Below are 7,819 nucleotides of genomic sequence, written 5' to 3' on the forward strand. Positions count from 1 at the left end.
TCTTGTCTTAGGTTTTACCTGACAACTAAAAGTGTCCATCGTGACTGTGTTAATCAAATATTTTAGAGTTGAATAAAAGAACTGCTTATTAAAAGGAGGCCCACAATAAATCCTTTTAGTAAAATAAAATCATTTTGTACCTTACACAATTACTTATCTTCAATTACTTGGTTTTAAGGTTAGATTTTTATATGTCAAGTTCTCCTAAAATAGAGCACTACAAGACTTAGCTTCAATATTCAAATAATAATGTAACAAACCTTCTATTTACATTGCACTTAACTTCCAACTTCCTTTTTCTAATAAACACTCCCTCCTCCCTGGAGTTAGGAGATGGGGGAGAGAGAAACAGTGTGGTAGCCTTAGAATAGGCAGCACCCAAATGGTGGGGGGGGGGGGGGGGGCCGGGGGGGGGGGGCAGACAAACAAGTTGGTTCGCAGTTTTCCTGCCTTAAACTTCCATACTACAATTGTTCTTCAGCTCTCTGTTTCTTCAGAGGACCTCTGCCTTCATATTTGCCCAACAGCTCCCCTACAAGGTCAGACAATAGGTTTCAACCTTGCACATTACAGTCCAGGCTGTGTCAAATCCTCAAGGCCAAGTGGACTCAGCTTTTATCTACTTAATACTGAAACATTTAAAATGACTAACATTGTTTTTGTTCTGTTTTATCAAAAAGCTCTTCATTCTCAAGTAGTACAGAAGGAATAGTGTAACATTCCAGCATCCACAGCTTAGCACAACACGTAACAAGTAAGCAGGCAACCTGGCCACCATTAAACACAATCCACAACCAACACAGAAGAGATGTTAGAAGTGTTTTATATTTCAATGTACAGTAGGCTGCCACTGCCACCAAACTAGCAGAGACACCTCCTATTCTATGGAGGAGTCTGAGCTTTGCTCCTAATGAGCTAGAATAAGCTATTTCCCTCTGTAGGTCTTCAAATTCCTACTTATAAGGTACATAATACCTTCCTTATAGAGTGACTGAAGCCCAGAGATATCAAGAAGTATTTTAATGTCACACAGTAAGGAAGCATATGATTTAAAAAAACAAAACTAGACCTTAAATCTCCGAGTTTTACTTAAAATCACCCTGTCTCCCACTCAAGGATGAAGAATAGAGCCAAAGCAGAAAGGAAAATGCAAACATACACATATATACAAACACCCCACATATACACATCACAAACATTAAACACACACCTCACGTAAGAGGCATAGAAACATACATGTACACACACAAGCATAATATACACACAAATGCACATGAAAAACACACATAGGCAAACACAGAAAACACATATACACCCAAACTTCCAACTTTTAATTGCTCTGTCCTTCTGGCTCCTGTTGCTAAAAAACTGTATTTGACTAAGGATGACTGTATCTGTAAAATCTTCTGATGGTTACATTGTTGCTTATCTTTTTCAACAAAGACAGCCAGCTTTACATAGGCTGACCACAGCTACACATTCAACCAAGTTTAGGTGGAAAATATTTGAGGGGAAAAAAAAGCTGTGTCCATACTGAACAAAAAGACTATTTCTCTTGGCATCGTTCCCTGAAATATATGGTATAACAAATATGTACACAGCATTTACATTGTCTTAGGTAAGACCATCATCTAGAGGTGATTGAAAGTATACAGGCAGACACCATTTTATAAAAGGGACATTTATGGAATATGACAACTGCAGTTTCCTCCTCCTGTAAAATATGCACACATGCATGCAGGCACACATGCATATACCCTCTCAACTCTTTTCCAACAAAAAAGAAAGTTTATACCAGAACAGAAATGATGGCAAGAACCTTGCTCAAGTGCTAAACACAAACATATCTCTACCCAGAATCAGATCTGATGAGCGGAGTTTATTCTTACAGAAAAGGGCCTATTTTTAATTCACACTATCACCACTTGTCAAGTAACACTGTTGTTTCTCCACTGCTGCATAATCACATAATGCAAGCCCCAGATGTGATTCCTGTACACAAGAGGGCAGACTCCGAGGTGATACACAACCCTTTCTTTATTTGCATTGTTAACAGTGTTGTAAGGGAATGGGCAAAATGTTCTATGTTGAAAAAAAGATGCATAAAAAAATAAAATTTCCTGTTCGGTGTTTAAGAACAATGTGAGATAATCAACTAGTATTCTTGGACTGTACGTGACAACCATTCCTGCCACCATATGACTCTATACACCATGAAGCTAGGGTACCATCGTTAGCATGAAATCCTTCTACCTACAAGCTTTCCTTTCCTAGCACAGTTCACCATCCAGGCACAATGACTACTGATTATTCTCCAAACACAATACCAACAACACTGAGGGTCCTGGTCTGTTCTTTCTGTCTTACTCTTGATTGCATCCTTCCCCTAATCTACATGGTAGCACTTAGTTTACAGTATGGAATGAACAAACATCTGCCTTCCCAAAGACTACAGGCCAAATGTCGAACTTCTAAGACTTCAGCACAGATCATGGTACCTGCCACAATGTACAAGTTCAATTATTATGTACTGAGAGTCCTCTGAAATAGTTAATGAAACCTTCACTGAACTGGCTTATACATACTACTTTCCAAACATCACTGCCATAAGAAAGCTGAGTACCTCTCAAATGTCAAATACTCCAGACTAGAGGAGCAAAGCCCCATCAACTCTAATGAATTCTATGATGAGACTGCATGCCTAATACATGCCAATGACATTCCTGTTTCCCAGAAAAGAGAGGTATCTCATACTAGCCCCCAAAGCAGTACATACTGCTTCCTCCTGAGAATCTGTGGTACAAAGACACGTTCCCCTGGTTCACAGACCCTGAGGAAGGCCAACATCTTGTCTCAACTTTTCACTTGACCTCCCTCAGATTCACAACACTTAGGACCAGAGCATAGATGCTCTCCAGGGAGGGTTTTCCAAGTTGGTGTTGAATGGCAAATGTAATAATATTTCCTAGTTCCCATCTTTTACCCCTAGGCTATATTGTACCTATGAGAATCAATCTATAAAGCCTTAATAGTAGAAATAAAGCTTTATGCCGACCATTTTTCCTACACCACAATAATAGCTCCCATTATACTACCTAAATATTCACTACACATGACTAAAGGGTCACAAATACAGTCTAACCTCAGAATCCAAGGCAATGAAGGACTCAGGCAGGTTCACAAGTTCAACAGTATAACTTTGGACCTTTTAGAATATGTAAGATTTAAACCTCTGTGTGTGTGTGTGCGTGTGTGTGTGTGTGTACTGGTACCTGAACTCAGAGCCTAGGTACTGTCCCCTAGCTTTCTTGCTCAAGGCTATCACTCTACCCTTTTACCACAGCTCTACTTCTGGCGTTTTTGTTGGTTAACTGAAGATCAGAGTATCACAGACTTTCCTGCCCAGGTTGGCGCACGTGCGTGCGTGTGTGCGTGTGTGTGTGTGTGCGTGCGTGCGTGCGTGTGTGTGTGTGTGTGTGTGTGTGTGCGCGCGCGTGTGTGTACTGGTAGGGAGATCAGAGTATCACAGACTTTCCTGCCCAGGCTGGCTTTGAACTGTAACCCTCAAATCTTAGCCTCCTATGTAGCTAAGATTATAGCCATGAGCCACTGGTACCCAGCTGAAAACCTAAATCTTGATGACATTTCCCCTTGTGCCAGTGTTCTCAAATAGATATTGTCTCCTTAGATTCTACCTCTTACCTTTCATGTCTTCTTACCTCAGCTTTCAGAACCGTGGCTACTATAGGTAAGGCTGGCTCCTGTGGGTAGAGCTGGCCAATAACAGTTCTTCAGGGAAATACAATTGTCCTCACATACTGCTGGAAGAATCCCAGACACTAATGATTTAATACTGTTAAAAGTATAGAAAGCAGAGCTACTACCCTGTCAAATGTTATGCTCACATCTGGGTAAGGTATGTACTTTTAAGGGAATGACAGCAAGAAATTTTAAGTTTGATGGAGTTGATTTTAGGTATGTTTTGAAGTGCAGTGACTTTTATAAAGACTGTGTGGAGTAGGCAGACCAAAAAAAAAGCCAAAAAAGGAAATTCTTTATAAACTGTTAGGGAATTTAAAGCTAACATGGCTCACTGTCCAAAGGGTCAAGTTTTCAGGAGGTCTGTCCTGCAAAAACACAGGACCCTTGTAAACTTAGAAGCAGAAACTTAAGTGTGCAGAATTCCCCACAAGGTTCAGTCAAAATGACAATTCAGATATACGCATGCCCATCATTTATGCAATGGAATGTCACAAATTCAAGCACAGATCATGAGCAATAAAGATAAGCCATAGTCTCTCCTACCATCAGTCCCTGGTCCAGTGCTTCCTTCATCGGTGGTGGTGAAGAAAACCAGACACACACCCACACCCCCCCCAAGTGTCCTGCATCCTGCATGTAACTGAAGGATAGACACACAGCAGGACACAACCTTCTGCCTTCCACATCAACATGAAAGCACAACTCAAGGATCCAGAACCAAGAAAAACCTTGGTAACATTCCCCAAGATATTATAGGCCACACCCAGTAAACCTCCTTAAGCCAAGAAGGCCGGTAATTGCTGGCAGTTACTGCTCACCCCAGACTAGTGGATTCTTTTCTTTAAAAACCACTTTATCCTACCAAGGGATTTGTCTTTCCCTGCCACTCTCAAAACTTGACAAAGATCTAAATTTGAGTGACTTGTGCCTCTCTATTCAGGTTGTTTTCCTTCTTGGAATGGAATTAACAGAACCAAGCTCGATAAATGTGTGTTCTTCTCAAGCAATTTTCACTGAACTAAGGCACTCTTGAAAAATGAAGGTTCATAAGAGATGTGTGAAACTTCCTCAGGTTTGTTTTGTTTTGTTTTTATTTTACCACCAGTAAGGTCCCAGCATGCCAAGAGTAACTCCTTCATGTCACCCATTTGGGAGAACTGAGAAAAAGAAATCAGCATTGGTTCTTTTCCTAATTTAGAGCTTGCCTTTATCTTCAGTCTATCAAAGCTGCTCCAGAGGTGGGAAGAGGAGAGAGGTTAAGGAGGGAAATTAGCCTGAGGTGACTTGACTGCCTCCACAGAATGAATAAGCACTTTGGGTCCTTACCTGTGACAGAGAGAGGTTGGCACTTAGGTGATGCCCACGCCCCCACCTACCCTCCTCCCTAAGTCCCCTGGAAGAAAGCAGGAGCCTGAGAGTGCACGCTATCTCTCTCTCTCTCTCTCTCTCTCTCTCTCTCTCTCTCTCTCTCTCTCTCTCTCTCTCTCAGGGCACTTACGTAAGACCCTGTAAAACTTCCTGTGACATTCACAGAAAATGTAAGCTGCTATGTCGCTCCCTCGGGAGATCATTTTAATGGACCCAGTGACAAAATTCACGGATTCAGAATAGAGCAGAAAGCTGCTCAAGCGAGGTACATCAGCACAGGACAGGAGGGAAAAAAAAAATCCATCCCCATTAAACAGGGTCACCCAGGGGATGGATTCAGTGTGCGAGAGACAATCTGTTCCCTCCAAAGTGACCCATTTAAAATCTGATTGTTCTGGAGGAAGCTCATAGGTTTAATAAATTTGAGACAGCCAAGGACAGGCTTGTAGAACAGAGGTGACTTAGAAGCATTTAAGTGAAGGTAATAAAGGTAATGAACAAAATAACTTGAGGTGTACAAACTTTGTGGAGTCCTCACTGTAACTTCGGGCAGCAGTGACATTCAGGAGAATGATCAACTACAGATTCATCTCTTCGTACGAGCAGCTCTGTCTAATAGGACAGGCATGCTGGCTGAGTTGTCCACCAAAGACACAGCTCCCAACCAACCACTGTGTTCTAAAGAGACACTTGCAAACTGTGACCACACATCCCCAGATTGCCCTCACTGCAACACGGAGCAAAGAAAAGTTCACAGCACCATATTGAAGCAAAGCATGTGAGAAGCTCGAAGAAAAACCTATGGAAACACAGCAGGCTTCCCAAAGCACAGGTGCTCATAGTCAAGACCAGGGAGAGGGGGCCAGGGTGGGGACAAACCCTCTCCAGGGGTTAATGGAGAAATTGATCCTTTGCCTGGCGCCTGTGAGCCTAGGAGCCTGCTAGAACCCTGAGAAAGATGCTGGGATGGGGAGAGGGGACACTGGGGACTCCGGGGTCTTCCAACTCCATTCATTCCAAAGCTCCCAGCCTAGGCAAGCGCCAGTTCTCCATCCTCTCTCCCAGTATCCGGAGCACAAGGGGTACCAGCCACAGGTTCAGAGAACTTTGGCCAGCGCTGCTCACCAAAGCGCCCCCGTGTTGGCTCTCCCCGGTACCCTGGGGCTCTTACCTTGACCGGGAGTGCCCCCCCGGGCAGAGAGAGACGGCAAAGAACCGGGCTGCGTGGAGATGCCGCCGCCTGTCACACGCAGGGGGGGAGGGCGTCTAGATCGGGGTCCAGGCTGGCGCTGCCCCAGTCCCAGCGCCGATACCAGACGAAGTCCTCCGGACAGCCCGGGGCTTCAAACGCCGCGGGGAGGGTCCGGGTCGCCCAGGCTGAGCACTGTCCCTTCTTCTCCTTCTTCTCCTTCTTCCTCCGGGGCCGCTGCTTGGAGCTGCTCCGGGCCGGGAGAGCTCTTCCAGGCCGGGGGCGCCCCGCATGAGCAGGAGCCCGGGTGCGCGCGTAGGGCTGGGTCCCGGGAGCAGCGGCCGCCGGGCCGGCTCCACCTCCGGTGCTCCCCGCGGCTTCGCCCCTTCAGGGCAGGGCCTGCCCGCCACCCGCCCGGCGAGGCGACTGCGGCCGCGCCCCCAAGCTCAGGGCGCCCGGCTCGGGCGCAGCGGCGGGGCAGAGGCGGCTCGTTCGGGCCGGGCGCCCGGTGCGGTGGCGGGCGGACCGAGGGGCGGGCGGGCGGGCGGGCGGACGAGGGGGGGGGGGCTGCAGCCGGCCGCCGCTCCCCCTCCCCCCGGGCCTCCGCCGCCCGCCCGCGGCTCCGCGGAAGACGAGCGCTGGAGAGGGCCTCGCCCCGGCCTGGGGCGCGGGGCCGGGGGCGCGGGGCCGCGGGAGGCGCCCCGGGAAGGTCACGGGAGGCGCGGAGGGGGCGGTGGGTGCGGGGAGCCGATGCGGACGGTCCCCGCCGACCCGAGCGCTCGCTGGCCTCGGTCGCCGCCGCCGCCGCCTCCGAGACGCGCCGGCTTCCCGGAGCGCTCGGAGCTCAGCGGCCGCCGCAGCCGCGGCCGGCAGCCCGGCGCCGCGGGCTGGAGCCCGAGCGCGATCCCCGCCTCCCGCGACCAGCCAGGCGGGGTTCACCGCGCGGGGACCGGCGGGGGGTGCGCGCTGGCGGGCGCTGCCGTGCTCTGGGTTCCGGGCTGGCCGCTGCCGCCGCCGCGTGCCCCGCGCCCCGCGCGCCCGGCTCCCTCAGCAGCTGCAGTGACTGTGTGGCGGTGTCAGGTCCGTGCAGCTGGGGGGGTGGGGGGTGGGGGGGTACCGCGAGCCGCGGCCGGGTTCCAGCGGAGGCGGGGCCGGCGCTCGCCTCTGGGCCCGCCCCTGACCCCGTGACGACGCGCCTGGCCAATGGGCAGCGCCGGAGCCGCGCGGGCCGAGACCCCGCCCCGCATAGGCTCCGCCCTTCAGCCGGGCCCCGCCCTCGGCTTCTGGGGCTCGCCGGCGCGCGAGGCGGAAACAACACCCGGAGCCGGGATCCCGGGCCGGGTCGTGGTGGCAGGGTGCTAGGCGGGCGGCTCCCCTCCCTTCTCTCCACCACATCACCCCGGCCGCTCCCGGCCGCCTGGGGCTTGGCTGGCCAGTAGGAAACGGGGCGGGGAGGGGGGCGGTGGAGGGGGAGGGAAGCGGGACCGGTCGGCAGCTGCC

The 7,819-nt window shown here is 49.8% G+C and overlaps 1 protein-coding gene across 2 annotated transcripts in view; it reads right to left on the reverse strand.

Annotated features, from left to right (window-relative positions):
- The window catches only part of Large1 (LARGE xylosyl- and glucuronyltransferase 1), a 445,329-nt gene extending 438,618 nt beyond the window's left edge, over positions 1-6,711 (reverse strand). For both annotated transcript variants that reach the window (XM_042693250.1, XM_042693249.1), the window contains exon 1: positions 6,302-6,711. The gene's annotated coding sequence lies outside the window, so the exon portion shown is untranslated. The remainder of the gene's footprint in view (positions 1-6,301) is intronic.
- Between the last annotated feature and the right edge of the window lie 1,108 nt (positions 6,712-7,819).

The sequence above is a fragment of the Dipodomys spectabilis genome, unplaced genomic scaffold, assembly GCF_019054845.1.
Source record: "Dipodomys spectabilis isolate Male_0828 unplaced genomic scaffold, ASM1905484v1 ptg000163l, whole genome shotgun sequence".
NCBI classification, from domain to species: Eukaryota; Metazoa; Chordata; class Mammalia; order Rodentia; family Heteromyidae; genus Dipodomys; species Dipodomys spectabilis.